Below are 21,140 nucleotides of genomic sequence, written 5' to 3'. Positions count from 1 at the left end.
AGCAGCAGAAACCGACCGGCAGGGGATTGCAGGTCCTCTGGCCCAGAAACCCGAAGGCACGGTCACACGCGTGGGACCAGCACCGCCGTCGTGGAGCGGAAGCTACTAGAAGGCCCCGAGTCACCGGCCATACGGGTGAGCACCACACGGTACACTCAGGGACGAGGGCTACTTATACCCGCCTCTAGCAAGGTAGCCGGAAGAGTATCGTTAGTTTGGGAGGCCTACAACTCCGCCTGGCCAGGGGAGATCCCATCTGCTCAAGGACTGACCAGGCCCCAATCGCTAGCCAGTACTCCGGGAGGGTCTATCTTTGTCACCAGTAAAGACCCTGAACTACACCGTACCGTCTCCGAGTGGTTCCTGCTACCCCCATCATCCACGTCGGCTGCCCTGAGGCCATACCCCTCCCGTTGGGGGTTATACTATCACGCTGCACAATCCTACCACCGGCCTCAGCGGTCTGCCCTGCAGCAGCAGCTCCTTAGCTGTACTCAACGGGTGGCGTAGTCGTCCAACATCTACCGCTAATACAGCGCCACTTAGTCTGACTCCCTGGGCACGGACCGGATCACCGCCACGAGACTACAACCCTCAAGAGATCCGGCTCCGGGTAAGCTCCCGCGTGCGCAACGCAGCGCGACACAGGCCCAGGGGCGCGTCAACTTTTGGCGTAGTCGGCAGAATTTCGTGCCCGCAACCACTGGGTACTGCGTGCCTGAAAAAGACTGTTCAAACTTACCAGTGGTGAAGATTCCCGCCATCCGGCGCCATCTTCAGCCTTCTTCCCGCCATCGGTGAAGATTCCCGCCATCCGGCGCCATTTTCAGCCTTCTTCCCGCCTTCCGTGGAGTTTTCCCGCCGTTGGACGCCATCTTGAAGACGCCGCGCGGGAAGAAGAGGGGCGTGGACTCCGAAAGCGCGCGAGAACTGAAGCCCCGCCTCACGTCCGGACGTTGCCTAAGGTCCTGACGATCCACTGCGGAGCCGCGGCCTACGGAAGAGGATCATCGCAAAGTAGGCCACGGTCAACTAGGGGGGAGAAGGATGTCGGATACGGAGGAGAGCTTCACCGCTTCAACCCCCGCCAGCGCCACCGCTGTTGCGGTCATGCCTTTCACCATGCCCTATATCCCGGGGGCAGCCTGGCTACCCCAGTACTCAGGGGAGTCACATACCCTGCATGACTTTAGAGAAAAGCTGGATAGCCTCTTCCAGGTGTACCCCCTCACAGAGGAGCAAAAAGTGAGCATCCTGGTGGCCCAATTAACCGGGGCAGCCCAAAGGGAGGTAAAGTCCTGGCCACCTGGGGGGAGGACTGTCGCAGGGATACTAACCCGGCTGAGGGACACCTTTGATACCCGCACCTCAGCCGAGATCAAGCTTAGATTCTACGGGTGCAAACAGCGGGCACATGAGAGTATAAGGGACTATGCCCTGAACCTACAAGAGGCCCTGAGAGCCATTAAGCAGACCGACCCTGACGGCGTGGGAGACGAGGACAGGCTGTTGACTGAACAATTTATAGAGGGTTTATATTGCAATGCCCACCGAACCCAGTTGCGGGCAATGGCCTTACAGGACCCTCATCTGGGATTTGCACAGTTCAAGGACAGAGCCATCCGGGTGCTCCGAGAACCAGGACCAGGTGGCATTGTGACCCACAGACGCCCCACTACCACTTACCACCAGGAGGCGGCGCCCTTGTCGGCAGGGCCTGTGGGAGCTGATGCGCAGGCTTTGAACAATGACCCGGCTCCAGACCTGCACCATCAGGTCCAAGAGCTAGCTAAAAGCGTTGCTGCGCTAACCCGAACTGTGCAGTCTTTACAGGTTTCCACTCCAGGGAAGATCCAGCTGGCATCCGGACCGGAGGACATCCCGTGGCGTCGACCAAGGAGGACCCCACCGGCCAGAGGAAGACCCAGCGACCGATACAACGAGGACGGACGACCCATCTGCCGCCGCTGCAATCAACCCGGACATATGGCAAGGTACTGTCCTTTAAACTGGCACAACCTGGGGTAGAGGGCCAACCCCCAGGAAAAAGATCATCAGGCCCATCGAACTGGCGCGACAGATATGTGGGAGGACGTCCAGTCTTGCCTGTGGTACTGGATGGCATCCCTATGAGTGCCCTATTGGACACCGGGTCACAGGTCACCACTATCCCGTACGTGCTCTTCAAGCAGTACTGGAATGACTCGGATATCACCCGCTACCCTGACGACGACTTGAGTATCATCGCCAGCAATGGTCAGCCCATGCCACAGATTGGATTTAAAGAGGTGACCATTAAAATCGGTAGAGTCGAACTGGCAGCACAGGGACTGATCATTGTAGACATTGACAAACACGAGAGTCACCCAAAGATAACTCTAGGAACTAATGTAATTGAAAATTGTCTTGCAGAGGTGATTTTCCTTTTACAACAGGTTGCCAAGAACGCCATCTCCGGCCAGCAGCGAGTGCTCCAGAAAGAGATCCGGGCACTGATGCGACGGCAACAGATAGAACTCTCCGGTGGTGAGATTGGTAGCGTAAGAATGTGTGACCCTTTCCCTATTGCCATGCCCCCAAAAAGTGAAATGATGATTTGGTGCCGGGCAGCTATTGGTCTGAGAGGTAGAGATTACCAGGCAATGGTAGAACCAGTTTACTCAGACAGTAGGCCCACCATTTTGACAGCACGGGGGGTGGTCAATGTACGCCATGGGAGGGTGCCCGTTCGCATAATAAATATCGGGAAGAGGGAAGTGTACCTGCCCCGGTATGCCACGCTAGCCAAATTGTATACCATCAATCAAAATTCCATACAGTCCGTAGAACCCTTGCCTCCATCTTCCCCGGAGGAAGGTAACGGCTCTAAGGAAACCATGGAGGACTGGTGTCAGCAACTACATTTGGGTACTGACTCCACTCCCTCACACCAGAAACAGGGAGTCTATCGGGTGGTTCAAGAGTACGAGAGAGTGTTTAGTAAACACCCGTTAGACTTCGGGCGAGTCAAAGGGGTGGAACACCACATCCCCACGGGAGACCATCTTCCCATAAAAGAGAGGTATCGACCCGTACCCCCTGCACACTACCAACACGCCAAGGGGATGCTTAGGGACATGAAGGAGGCTGGGGTGATCAGGGATACCTGTAGCCCCTGGGCAGCTCCACTAGTCTTAGTCAAAAAGAAAGACAACACCATGAGGATGTGTGTAGATTACCGGAAAATTAACCGTATCACACACAAGGATGCGTACCCCTTACCAAGGATAGAGGAGTCTTTGGCTGCTTTAAGATCTGCTAACTTCTTCTTTACCTTGGATCTCACTAGCGGGTACTGGCAGGTTCCTGTAGCAGAGGCGGACCGGGAGAAGACCGCATTCACCACCCCGATGGGACTTAGCGAGTTTACCTGTATGCCGTTCGGACTCTGCAACGCACCGGGAACCTTCCAACGATTAATGGAGTGCTGTCTGGGCCACAGAAACTTCGAGACGGTCCTGTTGTACCTGGACGATGTCATCGTATATTCCAAGACTTATGAGGACCACCTGAAACACCTGGCGGAAGTGTTCGAAGCTCTGGCAAGCTACGGCTTAAAGGTAAAACCCTCCAAGTGTCACCTCTTGAAACCAAAGGTGCAGTACCTGGGACACGTGGTGAGCGCTGACGGAGTGGCTCCCGACCCTGATAAGATCACCGCAATTAAGGAATGGCAAAGTCCCTCCAGTGTAAAGGAAGTGCGGCAGTTCCTCGGGTTGGTAGGCTATTACCGCAGATTCATCCCCGGTTTCACCAAAAAGGCAGCTCCTATGCAGGACCTCCTGATAGGCCAGTCCCGGAAGGCCAAGAACCAGAAGCCGCCCTTCAAATGGGAGAAGTTAGAAGAAGAGTCCTTCCGCCAGCTGAAGATGGCCCTCACGGGGGATGAAATCCTGGCGTACCCTGATTACAGCCAGCCCTTTATCCTCTACACCGACGCAAGTAACATCGGGCTAGGAGCCGTACTGTCCCAGGTCCAGCAGGGGAAAGAACGAGTAATCGCTTACGCTAGCCGAAAACTGCGACCCACCGAAAGAAACCCTGAGAATTACAGCTCATTTAAGCTAGAGTTCCTGGCAGTGGTGTGGGCAGTCACCGAACGCTTTAAGCACTACCTCGCTTCTTCCCGGTTCACCGTGTACACGGATAACAACCCGTTGACACACCTGGACACGGCAAGACTCGGTGCCCTAGAGCAGAGATGGATGGCCCGTCTGTCCAACTACGAGTTCACAATCAAATACCGGGCAGGACGCTCCAATACCAACGCGGACGCCCTGTCCAGGATGCCAAACCTACCGGACGTAGGAGAAGATCCAGAGGGACTGGAAGAAGTCGAACTCCCCGCGTTTCACCGTCATGGGACTATCCAATATTCCCATCGGGTAAGGAGTAAGCAAGCCGCTACGTTTAACCCCTTGCCTCACTACAACTGGGAGGAAACGCAAGACAGTGACCCTGCCGTCCGGCTGGTAAAGGAGATGCTGACTCGGCCAGAGGCTCGCCTTGACCCAGACGCTCCGGAGGAAGCCAAGCAACTGTGGGCTGAGAAGAGTCGACTGTTCCTTTACAAGGGGAAGTTGTGCCGCAGAATGGTTAACTCCCGGACGCATGAACTAATCTGGCAAGTAGTGGTGCCACGGAGAGACGCAGCCATGGTGATGGAGGCATACCACGACGGGGCTGGACACTTCGGATGGAAGAAACTGGAGTTCCTGCTGCGTGGGCGGTTCCACTGGGTAGGCATGAGGGGAACCATCGAGAGGTGGTGCAGAGACTGTGGCCCGTGCAACCTAAGAAGGAAGGACCGTGCCAGCCAGAAGACTCCCCTGCAGTCCATCGTCACCCGGCAGCCGTTGGAACTGGTAGCCTTGGATCATGTAAAACTGACCCCAAGCAGAAGTGACTACGTCTACGCGTTAACCATTGTGGATCATTACTCCCGGTTCTTGGTTGTCGTCCCCGTTAAGGACTTAACGGCTCAAACAGCAGCTAGAGCCTTCCAGCAGCACTTCTGCCGTCCACACGGGTACCCGGACCAAGTGCTGACGGACCAGGGACCTGCCTTTGAAGCGGAGGTCTTCCAGGAATTCTGCAATCTGTATGGCTGCCGGAAGATAAGGACGACACCCTATCATTCGCAAACTAATGGACTTTGTGAGAAAATGAACCAGGTGGTAATGGATCTCCTGAAAACGTTGCCCCTGGAAGAACGCAGTCTGTGGCCTGAGAAGCTGCCCGATCTGGTGGACCTATACAACCACATCCCGGTAGGTTCCACCAACTGTACCCCGGCTTACCTAATGAGGGCGAGACCTGGTAAGTTACCTGTTGACCTGGAAATGGGAGTCCTGACACCCGAGGACACTTCACCAGAAGCAGACTGGGACACAGAGAGGCAGCAGCAGTACCGGAAAGTACAGGAGAGCGTGGAGCGAAGTCTCTGTCAGGCTAGGGAAAGACAAGAGAAAACTTACAACCAGTATGCTCCCGCTGTTCCCCTGGTACCCGGAGAGCAGGTCTTGAAGAGGAAAAGACGGCTCCACAAGTTGGACGACCAGTGGGAGAAGGACCCGTACACCGTACTGCCCTCAAGCCACGAGAACCCGAAAGTCTGTACCATCAGTAAAGACGGAGGGGAGACCATAGCCATTGTATCCCGGGATCACCTGAAGAAGTGTCCTGAACAGCTACGGAACCCTGAAGAGGAACAAGAAGACCATCGACCCGTAGAGGAAAGGGAGGATATGGTTAGTACTGTGCTCGGAGACTTCCCTCGGTCCTGGACTCAAGTCAATGGTGCAGTTGTGGTACCCGTCCTCACGTTCCTCCAACCAGCATCCCAAGTGCCTACGGAGCAACAGGTAGAGCTGGAAGAGCAGCCGGTCCAGGAGGCAGAAGACTCCACACAAGCAGAACAGGAGGATCAACCCTCTGCTTATAGTGAGCCTGCCGTACCCCTAGTGAGCCAAAGAGCCGGTAGACAGCTGCCCAGTTTACCCTTGACAGCTCCTACACCCTGTAGTTCAGGGCCAGACAGTCAACTCCGTAGGTCCACTAGGGCCACTAGAGGCCAGTTACCCGCACGTTGGAGGATTTGAAGTGTATAAATTGTTTTATTTGTGGTTACCTGTTTTTCTTGTTGCTTGTGTATAATTATGTGTTTCTAGTTATTTATAGGAGTCCTTGGTGGATTTACCGGGAATCCTTGTACATGGTTGGAGCGTAACCTAGGAATGGACTAAAGACTGTTAAGGACTCGGGGCAGGACAGACCCCTACCTGGTTACGTCTCCCTGTTTTGGTGAAATGGACACCTTACTTTTCTTCAAAGACTGCACCCGGTTGCGGACACGCCGTAACCATCTTTATGTGTTTTTCTTATTGTATTATTATTGTTTATACCTTGTTATGTTTTTCTAAAAATATGTTTAGTCCCGGAGTACTAAATTTCACTAGGGGGGAATGTGGCACCCCAGGGGTCTGGTTTCCACAGTAATGGCAATGTTATGTCTGAGAGCAGGTGGGAGGTCTCTTGGTCAGGGATCCTGTGCATGCCACACCTCCTGCCCAGTCCTGGGAGGGGAAGAACTTCCCCTATATAAACCTAGGGCTGAGGCAGGGTTAGTGAGTAGAGAAGAAGTAGAGACAGAGAAGCAGATATAGGAAAAGAACATCAGGAGCTCTGTGGGAGCAGTGCTACAAGGAGTCAGGGGCTGGCAGCTGCAGAGCTCGCCCTGACTGAGAAGTTATCACCGGACCCGGAGTCCGAGGCTGTGGGGACTAACTCCTATCCAGCAGCAGAAACCGACCGGCAGGGGATTGCAGGTCCTCTGGCCCAGAAACCCGAAGGCACGGTCACACGCGTGGGACCAGCACCGCCGTCGTGGAGCGGAAGCTACTAGAAGGCCCCGAGTCACCGGCCATACGGGTGAGCACCACACGGTACACTCAGGGACGAGGGCTACTTATACCCGCCTCTAGCAAGGTAGCCGGAAGAGTATCGTTAGTTTGGGAGGCCTACAACTCCGCCTGGCCAGGGGAGATCCCATCTGCTCAAGGACTGACCAGGCCCCAATCGCTAGCCAGTACTCCGGGAGGGTCTATCTTTGTCACCAGTAAAGACCCTGAACTACACCGTACCGTCTCCGAGTGGTTCCTGCTACCCCCATCATCCACGTCGGCTGCCCTGAGGCCATACCCCTCCCGTTGGGGGTTATACTATCACGCTGCACAATCCTACCACCGGCCTCAGCGGTCTGCCCTGCAGCAGCAGCTCCTTAGCTGTACTCAACGGGTGGCGTAGTCGTCCAACATCTACCGCTAATACAGCGCCACTTAGTCTGACTCCCTGGGCACGGACCGGATCACCGCCACGAGACTACAACCCTAAAGAGATCCGGCTCCGGGTAAGCTCCCGCGTGCGCAACGCAGCGCGACACAGGCCCAGGGGCGCGTCACCAGCCAATAATATGGTCCATTAAGTATACAATGGTGGGTATCTCCTAAGGGGTGGTATGCCACTGAGCATATGTGTATATTTAGTTACTGACACCAGGTCCATTTTTGTTCTTATGGAGACTGTTTCCAAAAAAATATATGTTGAACCTGGCTGTAGAAAATGTATTTATATGATCTGATTTCCCTCACAGTGTGAGGTTCTGTTTTTTTAGCTATTTTTGTTTTGTCATGTTTATTGCCATTTGTATAATAAAGGCTACTTTATGTACGTACGCTGTGCTGTGGTTGGTGGGTTATTTAGGGGCTTTGACCTCTAGTGGTAACCTACCCTTTGATCCCTAGTTCTGTAGTATACACAGCATATGAGATTTTCCAGGACACCAATTTTTTTATTATAATTCTTACATAACATATTATATTATTTCAGTATGCCCCATTTGTAATTATGTGTTTATTTTATTCAAAAATCTATTAATTAAAATTAACTTTATTTGTGGGACAACCCCTTTAAGTTTGTTTCAATATGAAAAGGTTAATCGTTATGTTTGATAATAAGGAAAAAAGTCCTCAATTCTAGACATTTTTTTTAATAGATATCAAGGTTTGCCCGTGACTTTGTCCAAGTTTTTTATTTTGGCCCTCTGTGTATTTGAGTTTGACATCCCTGGTTTAGATCAAAGCATATTCATGTGTAGCCCAGTCAAAGTACAGACCTCAATCCCATTGAGACTATGCAGCAAGACTTGAAAATTGCTGTTCACAGACGCTCTCCATCCTATCCCACTGAGCAAGAACTAGTTTGCAAAGAAGAATGGGCAAAAACTTTAGCTGTACTTCTAGATGTACAAAGCTGGTGGAGATATACCCCAAAAGACTTGCAGTAACTGCAGGGAAAGGTGGTCCTACAAAGTATTGACTCGAGGGGGCTGAATACAAATGCATGTCACAATTTTCAGATTTATATTTTTAAAATATTTAAGAAACCATGTATCATTTCCTTACACTTCACAAACACTTCCTACTTTTCGTTGGTATATCACATAAAATCCCAATAAAATACATTTAAGTTCATGTGTATAAAGTGAAAAAATGTGGAAAAGTTCACGGGGTATAAATACTTTTTCAAGGCGCTGTAAGTGATACATTGTTAGAATCTGGGACTCTGCCCTTCCCTTATGCTGCTCTCAATTGAGGTGGCAATATCCTGGTGACAGATTCCCTTTAAGTAGCTTAGATAACAAAAACATGTAATCTCTGTTCTTTTATTGTTTCTTTGAATCTAATTTTAGTTTACATATTTATACACAACTGCGACCTGTGTCCCATGTGCGAGTAGTGTGTGTGTGTGGCTGAGTGATGTGTGTACTTTTAGAAACTGTTTCTTTTGGACCATCCGCCATTTTGTTGTGGGTTTTGGCTATTGGTCTTTTTCCTCTGGTGTTGGTTTTGACTAAGGTCAGGTGATTGTATCAACCTTTATTACCCAGCACCTGCCTCCTAGTCTTTGCCGGACAACAGTGTTAATCCGCGAGAGTTCTGGCTAGGAGGTTTGGTAGTAGTGGTTTCTGTGTTTAGTTTTGTGCAGTTCTGGGATCCTCTAGTTCTGCCTGCTGAGATTCCTGTATTCCCTTTTCGTTTCTGCAGCTTCCTCTAGTTTCCTGCAAGGAGGTCACCTGTTTGTTTTTTCCCAGTCCTTAGTTCTTTCAGGGTCTCCTTTCCCTCTACCTTTAGGTCTTCTTTTGAGTTTAGTCTAGGAAACGTCGGTGGGTCTATTCGCTAGGAATAGGTTGCCCACTCCATCGTAGGGCTTCAGTCTAGTCCCATTGCAGGGACAGCTTTTCCCTCTCCTGCCCTAGTTCTGAGTTGCAGTTTCATAACATGTACAGCTTGTGTCTCATGTGTGAGTGGTGTATGTACAGCTTGTGTCTCTTGTGTGTGTGGTGTGTGTGCAGCTTGTGACTAGTGTATGAATGGTGTGTGTGCAGCTTGTGTCTCGTGTATGAATGGTGTGTGTGCAGCTTGTGTCTCATGTGTGAGTTATGTGTGTACAGCTTATGTTTCGTGTGTGAGTGGTGTGCTCAGCATATGTCTCGTGTGTGAGTGGAGTGTGTGCAGCTTGTGTCTCGTGTGTGCAGCTTGTGTCTTGTGTGTGAGTAATGTGTGTACAGCTTGTGTCTTGTGTGTGAGTGGTGTGTTCAGCATGTGTCTCATGTCCAATGAACTCAGCTCACCTCATGCACGTCACTGACCGCGTGGGAGAATTCTCCTGCGCTTGCGGTGGGCGTGAGGGAATTCTCCTGCACTCACAGCAAGCGCAGGAGAATTTTCCCACGCTTTCAATGAACTCAGCACTCCTCATGCACGTCACTGACACCGTGGGAAAATTCTCCTGCGCTTGCCGTGAGCGCAGGAGAATTCTCTCACGCTCACCGTATGCGCAGGAGAATTCTCCCACGCTGTCAGTGACGTGCATGAGGTGAGCTGAGTTCATTGGACATGAACTCAGCTCATCTGGATGCCGTCACAGCCAGACACTGAGGAGCGCAAGCATGCCTGCGCTTCTCAGTGTCTGCGGCATGGCAAGCTGGATGGCAGCTTTCTGCTGCGATCCAGCCTGTCATGTGAATGTAGCAGAGCTGGAGCCGTCCTGGGAACCATGGAAAGGTAAGGATGATGTTGGTTTATTATTTTACTTTTATTGCAGAAGACATTGGCTTCAGCTGGAATGGGCGTGATGGTAAGTATGGTTTAATTTAGAACAATAAAAAATTGTGTGTTTATTTCAATTAAACGACTTTATTCTGGGTGTTTGTGTTTTTTAACTTTGACTATGGGGTTAGTAATGGGGGTGTCTTATAGACGCCTCTCCATTACTAACCTGGGCTTGATGTCAGCTGGCATTATAAGCTGACATCAACCCCAGCCCTATTACCCCACTGCCACCGCTACAGGGCAGTGGGAAGAGCGAGGCTAAGTGCCAGAATTGGCGCATCCTATGGATATGCCATTTCTGGGGCGGCTGACGGCTGGTGTTTCTAGGAGGGGGCCAATATTCATGGCACCGTTCCTGGGCTATTAATATCCGCCCCCAGCTGTCTGCCTAGCCTTTGCTAGCTATTAAAATAGGGGGGACCCCATGTCATTTTTTGGGGGGGTCCCCCATTTTAATAGCTAGTAAAGGCTAGGTATTCAGCTGGGGGCTGATATTGGTAGCCCGGGAAGCTCAGTGGGTATTACCCCCTTCCCAGGCCTCAAACATCTGCCCCAGCTGTCTGCTTGACCTCCGCTAGAGACTAAAATTACGGGGAGCCCCACGCCAATTTTTTTTTTAATAAATCCTTTATTTTAACACTAAATGACAAGTACAGTAATCAACACTGTCACTGTACTTATTATATATGTGACTGACATGTTTCTATCTATCTAATCCATGTGTGATGCTCTATTCTTTCTGTTCTAAATTGTCGGGTACCAGTGTATGCTGCTGCTGAATTGCCGGCTTTTCATGTTTCACTGTGAGCACTGTTCCCATCGATTTGGGCAACCACTGTAATGCCACAACCACCATGGCTGTGGCATTACAGTGAGTGGCAGACAATCCCTGCATGATGTGAAAAAATCCAGTTACACTTTTGGTACACGAACAGTTATCGAACATAACCTCGAACAGCCGAATTTTTTGCAAATCGTTCGCGTTCGTCGAACGACTCGAACACCGCCAAAAACAGCTCGAATTTGAGATTGGCGAACAGTTCTAGTCGAACACCGCTCATCTCTAGTGTGTATGTGTGGCTTGTGTCCTCTGTGTGAATGGTGTATATGACTAGTGTCCCATTTGCATACCTCCCAACTTTTGAAGAACAGAAAGAGGGATAAATGATGCAATGTGCTACGTGTGTCGTTGAAAAATTTGGCTATGCCCCTAGCCACACCCAACACACGCCCATTTACCATTTTTTCTCCCCCGGCAGGAAGAGATGTCAGAGGGGTGGTGGCAGTGAGGGAAATTCAGCAGATGCCCGAGACTGCAGGGTGTAGACCCAAATCTGGGACTGTCTTCTGTATCCGGGACAGCTAGGACTAGAGATGAGCGGATGGATTCACAGGACTCTGGTGCAGCGTCCAGGTCAGTGCTACCTGGCAGATTGAAGGGAGGCCACGAATCTCTAACCTTCGGGTGTCCCCGGCGTGGCTTTTGATTAGTCAGGGCAGCGCTACATGATCTGTGCCTCCTGCTCATCTCTAATTGGTACCTATGGATTTATTTTTTGTTCCTTCATTCACAGTTGGAGCCGCCAGAACTTTCTCATCTTTATGTAGCTTCACTATACAACATTTGGCTTTTTTGTGTCTATAAGGCCGTGCTCACATGTTGCAGAAATACTGTGTTTTTTGTTTTCTGCAGCTGTCAGCACCAAACTACACAATAACAATCTTCTTCCCCTTATTTGATGCTTTGGACAGTTAGGCTGAGTTCACACGATGCGTTTTTCATGCGTTTCCGCGGCGTTTTTGCAGTTGCGTAAACGCCGCGGAAACGCATGAAAAACGCATGGTAGAAGGGCAGCAATGTTCCCCAATGGAAATCCGCATGTGCTGTGCCCATGATGCGGATTTTTCTGCAGCGTAAACGCTGCGGTCAAAAATCCGCAGCATGTCAATTAATTTTGCGGAAACGCTGCTCTTTTGCCGCCATTGACTTGCATTAGACCGCATGGAATCCGCATCACTGTATATGTTGATGCGCTTTTCATGCGGTCTAATGTGCGGATGGTACCCGGGTGTGGATGAGAGGACTCTCATCCAGACCCAGGTACCATTAAAAAAAAAAAGAATAAAATAAAAAATATATATATTCTCACCTTCTGACGGCCCGCGCTGCGTCCTGCCGGCTTCCCGCGCACTTCGCGGTTGAATGAAGGACCTTCGCTGACGTCAGAGTCATGTGACGGGTCACGTGACGCTGACGTCGGAAGGTCCTACAGTCTTCACTGCCGGCAGCCGGGACCGATGAAGCAGGACACCGGGGGCCATCAGAGGGTAAAGTATATATTTATTTTTTATTTTTTGACATCACACACTATATAAATCCATGCCGGCTGCATGGATTTATTTAGTGTGAAGTTGACAAGCACTTTCCAAGTGATGCTAAAATCGCTTGGGAAGCGCTTGTCAACCCGCATGCGGAAATGAAAGTGAAGACCGCTTCATTTCCGCATGTCCCTGGCAGGAAACCGCATGTACAATCCGCATGCGTTTTTTCCTGCCAGAGAGATGCAGAAACGCTCAGGAAAAAATCCTGAGCATTTCTGCATCGTGTGCACATACCCTTAAACACAGCAGAATTTCTGTGCAAAAAAAACAACAGAAAATATGCAGTATTTACCCTACATGTGAATACTGTCTAAATTTCCAAGCAAAGTAGGTGTGATTCCATGAAATCTCCACCCTCTGTGCGTCTAAAGACTGCTGAACTCTGCAGTTTTAGTGCATTTTTTCTTAAAAGGCTTCTTATGAAAAAATAAAAAACACCTTTGCATTTTAAGTGCAGAATCAAAGCTTTTCTGTACTATTAAAAAAGAATTCTAAACTCTGCTTCATTTCTGCAGCAAAATCGCATCAAATAAGCGTGAAAATGCATAAAAGAAACGGCGCAAATACACAATAATTAGAGAAGATTGTTATTGCATTGTGTGGTGGGGACACCTGCAGAAAAAAAGCAGCAGAAAGAATGCAGCATTTACGCTACATGTGAACACTGCCTCAACATTACAGTTTTATGACATTTTTTATAGGTTTTACAGAGAAAAAATATCAATCACTCCATTTTTTTTTACATCATTTATTGATCCCTGTAAATAATCTGATCGTTTTTTTTCGCATGAGTCGTTACGATTACATGGACACCAACATATGTCCGTGTTATTTTCTGATTTTGAATATTTATTATTTAAAAAAAATGCATTTTAAATGACTTTTTTTCATTATCAAGTGTTTTTCATTATTATTTTATAGGATGAAATCTCTTATTCTCCATTTAGAATACAAATACATACATTCTACATAGCAATGTATTTCTATCAGTATAATCTGCCTGTGGAGTCAGATTCTGCAATACACATCAAGTACGCAAAATTCTCCTCATTACACCATCAGAGCTTGTGGCACAGTAGCTCAAGTTCCTGCCTGTAAGACATTTTTGTAATTGCTTATTATTTTTACTACTTTTAAAGGAACAAAAAAAATCTTTTTCTTCACCTCAGTATATAGGGACCATAGAAATAAATTGTTACATTGTGTATATCTCCATGGACATGTATAATCTGCTTGCAACCATGGAGATGTGAGTTCGCGTCCTAGGGAGACCCAATCACAGGACGGAGAAAAAAAAAAATACAATTTAATTTATGCACTGAGCAGAGAGCAGCCCCGCCCCTGAGGAGGAGGAGCGATGAAGATGTCAGAAAGAAGAGAGGTGAGTATAGAAGCCAGGATAACAGCTCTGACGTGATGGGATGTGGGACTGAGCCCTCACATCGGCACAGTCCCACTGAATCTGGGACAGTTGGAGCTATGCGTGGTGTGTGTACAGCTTGGGTCCTGTGTGTGAGTGGTAGGTTTTTGTGTCTTGTTTCCCATGTGTGAGTGATGTGTGCAGGTTGTGTCCCATGTGTGAGAAGCTTCTGTGTAGCATGTATGTATATACTGCATGTACCTTAGTCTAGCATTGTTGTCATTGGATTTCTTTTTCCCTTAATAATAAAGACATTCATGTAAAAACTGCATTTTGTGTTTACTTGTGTTATCTAATATTTAAATTTGTTTTGTGATCTGAAACATTTAAGTCAAACATACAAAAGAATAAGAAATCAGGAAGGGGGCAAATACTTTTTGCTGGTTCAGAAAAAAGGTCCAGACCCTTGAACATTGTATAAAATATAGCACACAGGTAATGGTCACTTAGATTTTTCTTAGCAATTTCCAGCTTACAATACGGAACAGGCTTTTATATACTGTACATATAAACATTGTTGGCTATAGTCGTGGTAGACCTATTTTATGAGTTATAATCTCTCTCCTAATGTAGTAATGTACTAGCCATTTGTAATGTGTCAAGACTAATGGTCTGCTTTGCACATAGAAAAGTAGTAAGGGTCTACTTTTGGAGTAATCACAGACAGGTAGCAGATGTTGCTCAGCATGAACATGGACTATAATAGCTGTCAAGCATTGCAAATTAATGGCTTTAATTATATAGCTTTTAAGAATAAACATAAAATAAAGGTCTAAAACTAGCCTCAATCAGTTAACAAGCTTAAAGGGGTTGTCCAGGACTATTATATTGATGACTTATCCTTAGAATTGATCATCAATATCAAATCGTTCAGGTGCAGTCACTGTGACAACTGGAAGTAAACAGTGTCTAGAACAAAACAGCACAGCTTCCTACATTGGGTAATGGCTGTTTTGGGTGCTATGGTTCAGCTTCTGCTGAACCAGAGCTGAGCTGCAGTACTCCAAATGGCCACTACAGAGTGTATGGCACTGTGCTGTTGCACCTCTGTACACTAATTGCTTCTGGCTGCTACCGAAGCTGCAAATTGCTGATTAGTATTGGTGCTGGGTGCCAGACGCCCACTGATATAATGTTGATGACCTAAATACAGTACAACCCCTTTTAAAGCTTGACTCACATGTAATGTGGCTCGAGGTGGTAGCCGTGGGTGAGGTACTCGTTTTCCATGCCCCGGCACTTTACATGAAAGTGGGGGTCCTGGCTGGGTGTGCTGTGAAGGCTCTACGCCCGTGCAGGCCGCATGTAACCGATGTTGCCAGGACCAGATGTTTGACAGTTCAATGATGGAGACCACCATTTAAAAATAAACTCTTATACTGAAGAATAACTTGGCATGAACTATATACAGCAGATATTAGGCATTTATCTTCAAGGACATTTCTTTAACAACAAGCAACATCATCAGACACATTTCCTTCTTCCCTGGAAACACTCTATCTTCCTCCCTTACTTCCTCTACTCTGTGCACAGCTCAGCACACTATCTTGGGAGCTTCCGTTTCCCTCTGTGGGGACCACACGGGTCAGTCGAGGTGTAACGCTATGGCCCCTCACAACAGTTTTCCTATGTGGGGACCGCACAGATCAAGGTCTAAGCTCAGTTCCCAGCTGACTAATGAGGACCCCACAGGGAGAGGTTCATCTATACGACTCCTCAATAGCACTTCCAAAGTCCAGTCCATAAGAGTAATAGACTATATCCTGTAGCAATGCGTCGTGTAATTTCTCTGTAGACGAAGATGTGTCCCAATATGGCGACTACATGTACTTGGCTTTCTTTACTATAGACGGTTAGTAGCTACATTGATATATGTATTCTCTTCCTTTTGCTTCTCTTTACCTATGCCTTCCGTTACCTCTCTGACTGTTATGCGTTAACGCAAGAAAACCCAGCAAGACTGGCACCAAACCAGCAAAAGCGCAGCCACAGACGTGCTTGACACAAGCTGCCCAGTTAGGTGAGACCTTGCAGGCCAGGAATACTTTTCGCCCAGCTCCCAGTATGGAAGGGGAACTTTGGCAGAGCCCGTCCCAGGCCCACTGTCGCCGGTCAGCCATCATCTGGTGATGCGTCCAGTGCCTATTCAAGAATCAGGTGGGTACCTCTGCAAGAACCCCTAGGAAGATAGAAGAGGGAAGGAGGAAACCCATAAGAAAAACCATGGAAAGATAACAATCAATAATGCTAGCACCGCTCACCACCACAGCACATGGGAACTGCAATAAACAACAAAGGACTGAGAAGGGAACAGGGTTAAATAGCCCACCCAATGCTAAAGGAAATGATCAAGTGTTGAATAACTCCCAATCATCCCCAGACAACGACTCCCTACTAATTTGCATAGCAGAATGGACACAATCCCACCACTGCCTACTGCCAGACACAGCAGTGTGCTGCATTGCCTGGCAACCGGGAAACACAGCGTCCCATGTTCCCTGGGCAGTGAAATTAGTGGGAGATACGGCATCCCACGTCCTCACACATCCCATCACTCCAGAACGCAATGCTTCATAAGATTGGGACGGTTTCCTTGCATGCATAAGTAGCTCCACCTCCAGGGTCAGGAAAATGGCGGCGCCTGCGACCGGAGCAGCGCGGCACTGGACCTGCTCCAATCCCAGGTGGGAGCACAGAACCACAATTCCTAACACTGACCGAAGACTCCGTACTGTCCTGCTAGACTTCCTGTCCCAGGCCCGATATTCATTCTTTCACTCTATGTTCCGATTCCAGACTGCTACTCACTTTTCTTCTCAGCTATCTTTTCTCTTACAAGCTCTTACTATCTGCTCCGGTAGTTGCTCTCTTGCCACAGGCACACCCACTGCATGCAGAACTGCTCACACTAGACCTTAGGTCTTTTCTCTGAACACTCTGGGTTTTTCTGACTCACTTCCAGGAAACTCTCTCTTGTCCCTTCAGCTTGACCCCTCCTACTCTGGGCTATTCCCAACCATTATTGCTAACTGTCCCTGTAACTAACTGTTGCTGGGCAAAACACAGCTTCATCACTATGACGATCATCACAATGCAAATCATTAAACACACAAACATTATAACAATACGCTTGTCTTCAAGGGGGAACATAGGCAGCATTTCCATCTCCTTACACACACATGCATTGTTTAACCCCTTTACCCCCGAAGGTTGTTAATGACCAGGCCAATTTTTACAATTCTGACCACTGTCACTTTATGAGGTAATAACTCTGGAATGCTTCAACAGATCCCATTGAATCTGAGAATGTTTTTTAAGTGACATATTGTACTTCATGTTAGTGGTAAAATTTATTTGATCTGACTTGTGTTTATTTGAGGAAAAAAATTGGAAATTTGGCAAAAATTTTGAAAATGTTGCAATTTTCAAACTTTGAATTTTTCTGCCCTTAAATCAGAGTGATATGTCACACAAAATACTTAATAAATAACATTTACCACATGTCTACTTTACATCAGCACAATTTTGGAACCAAATTTTATTTTTGTTAGGAAGTTATTAGGGTTGAAATATGACCAGCGATTTCTAATTTTTCCAACAAAATTTACAAAACCATTTTTTAGGGACCACATTGCATTTGACTTTGATGGGCCTTTATACCAGAAAATACCCAAAAGTGACACCATTCTCAAGGTGCTCAAAACCACATTCAAAAAGTTTATTAAAAGTCCAGGTGCTTCACAGGAATTTTTGGAATGTGGAAAACAATGAACATTTAACTTTTTTCCACAAAAATGTTACTTTAGACCCAAATTTATTTTTACTTTTTTTTTTATTTTCGCAAGGGTAACAGGAAAAAATGGACCACAAAATTTGTTTTGCAATTTCTCCTGAGAACGCCAATACCCCATATGTGGGGGAAAACCACTGTTTGGGCGCACGGCAGGAAGGGAAGGAGCACCATTTGACTTTTTGAATGTAAAATTTGCTTGAATAATTAGCAGACGCCATGTCGCGTTTGGAGAGCCCCTGATGTGCCTAAACAGTGGAAACTAAACCCCTTAAGGAACTTATCTAGATGTGTGTTGAGCACTTTAAACCCCCAATTGTTTCACAAAAGTTTATAACGTAGAGTCGTGAAAATAAAAAAATCACTTTTTTTTCCACAAAAATTAAATTTTAGTTCCATTTTTTTATTTTCACAAGAGTAACAAGAGAAATTGGACCCCAAAAGTTGGGGTGCAATTTTTTCTGAGCATGCAGATACCCCATATGTCGTCGGAAACTACTTTTGAGGCACAGTACAAAGCTCAGAAGGGAAGAAGCGCCATATTGGAGTTCATATTTTGCTGGGCTGGTTTGACGGTGCTTGTCACATTGGCAGAGCCCCTAAGGTGCCAGAACAGCAGAATGTTACACGCATGCCGCTAGGTTCAGATAGGGCTAGATGGGTTTCATGAATTATTTTGAATCATGGGGGAACCGTTACTCAGGGCGACCATAGGCTGCAGCTTCTCTCAGGTACACAATAGATTCAATAGCTGACCAGACACATCTGACAAGAGTCTTTTTCAACAGTTTAACAGTAGAATTTAATCTGAAGCATGGCCAGTTCAATTCAGGGATATTACAGCAACAATCTTCATTACAGTACAGTCTGAGTTTCTTGAGCAACTGGCTCCAGTAACAATACAGTAGTTTCTTCACAAGGCACAGTATTACAGTCTCTTCAGTAGCATAATTCAGAATAGATTAGATCTCTTAGCGGCACGCTTCTATGCATACACAACCACATGGCTTTTCCTTCACAAGGACACAATAGTACACAGCATTCTTTATCCTGCATGGAGATGGAGTGGGGGAGGGTGTGATGAGGGAGATGATCCCTGTGACACAATTCCAGTCCTTATCTTCCTGCCCGATAATACTCTGCACTGTTAGTTCAGGGATTTTATCTGACCTGAGTTTAGTTTCTCTCCTGATCTGAATTATGTTCAGTTAGTTGCCTTCTGTCAGATACTGATAACACACTACCTTTCTCTTCGGCTGCAGCCAGACTACAATAACAAGTTCCCAACAATCCCCCTGGGGCTCTGCTAAAACACTCCTCGTCTCCTGTGACTGTGTTAACCCCTCTAGTTGCTGGATGCTTCTGAAGCAACAGCACTACTTCTGCATGTCACAAGAATCCTCCCATAAGAGACCCCATTTTACAAACTACACCTTTCAATGAATTCAACTGGAATTTGGTGTTAAAAACATCTTCGGACAGGCAAGTATAAGGATTTTTTTAAATTATTCTTATTTTTACACCAGGACACAATGGGAGCAGAATACTACTCTGAACATTGTCCCTTGCTGGCGCTGATGAGGGCAGCGTTCAGCACCCGGCGCTTGGGAACTGCGCTAATTCCATCACTGATTCCCAGGCGTCGGTACTAGTGATGAGCGAGCACTAAAATGCTCGGGTACTCGTTGCTCGGGTCGAGCAAATTGGAATACTCGGGTGCTCGACCCGAGCAATGAGCCCAATGTAAGTCTATGGGAAACTCGAGCATTTTTCAGGCGGCTCCCCCCGGTGGTCTGCAGAGGGCCTAAAAATTGCCCAAATCAATGGGAACAGTGCTCAAATGACATGGGAACAGCATGGGGAAGACCCCTGGAAGCATTTCTGACTCTCAGGTCACTGCTGTCAACAACGTTGTCAGAGTATTACGCCACTTTTACGGACTCACAATAAAACATACAAAAACGAAACCAAAATGGATTTTCCTGGGAAATATATTAAGGAACATCCTTTCCAGGGTGATGACTTATATATAAGGCAAAATAAATAACCAAAACAAAAAATACTCCTCCACACCTTGGGCTATGTTCACATGTAGCGTTTTTGATGTGTTTTTTCACTTTTGCATTGCTTTCAACCGTGACAAATGCATTCACTGGGAAATGTCATTTTAACATTTTACAAACTTATCTGGCCATTTGGTGTGTGACACATCATCAGACACATGCATACAATGCTGAAAAGACATGGGAACAGCATGGGGAAGACCTCTGAAAGCATTTCTGACTCCCAGGTCTCTGCCTAAAAGTGTGCCCATCATAAGTGATCCTTGGCGCATGCGAAGATGCCTCCCGCCATGCACCTGTCATTGCAGACTTGCAACAATCACAGTCCACGTCCTTGTCCCAGTGCAGCATTCAGTTGTCCCTACCCCATTCCTTGGAATGCAAGCGCAAGTATGCAGGCAGCCAACCACCCACCCACAGGCTGCAATACTATACTGCCAAATTTTTGACAAGTGCTTGCACTTGAAATGTGGCCTTTTAGGCTCGTAGAGGCGGAAGCTTTTCATAACCTCATGCCAGCGGTGGCCGGGTGTCCATACTCGGTCCCCAGCCGCCACTGTTTGTCCCGGTGTCGTCTCCGCCTTCCACAAGCACGGGTCCCACAACATTACCCGTGCCCTCCCCAGTTCACTTACTGGGAAGGACCACCTAACCACAAACACGTGGACAGGTGAATGTGGCCAGGGACGGTACGGAGCCAGTCCACAGCTTTTTTTGCTGAGAGTTGTATTTAGCTCGGTGAAAAGACTGGCATAGAGGGAAACCGTATCCTACCCTGGGTGTCATTTCTCCCAGGAAGTCCTCTAATGCAGCTTGTTGCAGAAGCAATGGCAGCCCGTCCAACATCAACTCGCACTTGTCGGTGGTGCTTTGACACACAAACATCTTTCTTTGCGCATTTAATTTCATGAATACAGAGTTGGACAATGGCCTGATCTGCAATGCGGTTTAAGAAATAACATGCATAAGCATGTCCGATCGACATTAAAAAAGCAGTCATAGAGTGTCTGGGAACCTTCCCCCACACTTTTCTTAGCCAGGGCTGCTTCTTGGCAGGGTTGGACGGGCCCACCAGAGAACCAGAGACTCCTCCGGTGGGCCCTGGCTTCTCCTTCAGGAGAGTTCATAGTGCCGAGGTGAGGCCATGATGATGATAGAGGCCACCATCTGCTTAGTTTTCTGTTACTTGGAATGCAGGCGCAAGTATGCAGCCAGCCACCCACCCACCCACAGGCCACAACACTAAACTGCCAGATTTCTGGGAAGCTGCTTGC

This window comes from Phyllobates terribilis, unplaced genomic scaffold (assembly GCF_046119375.1).
Source record: "Phyllobates terribilis strain yellow unplaced genomic scaffold, ASM4611937v1 Scaffold_11__3_contigs__length_659146591, whole genome shotgun sequence".
In the NCBI taxonomy this organism is placed as follows: domain Eukaryota; kingdom Metazoa; phylum Chordata; class Amphibia; order Anura; family Dendrobatidae; genus Phyllobates; species Phyllobates terribilis.
Note: the sequence above shows the minus strand (reverse complement) of the source record.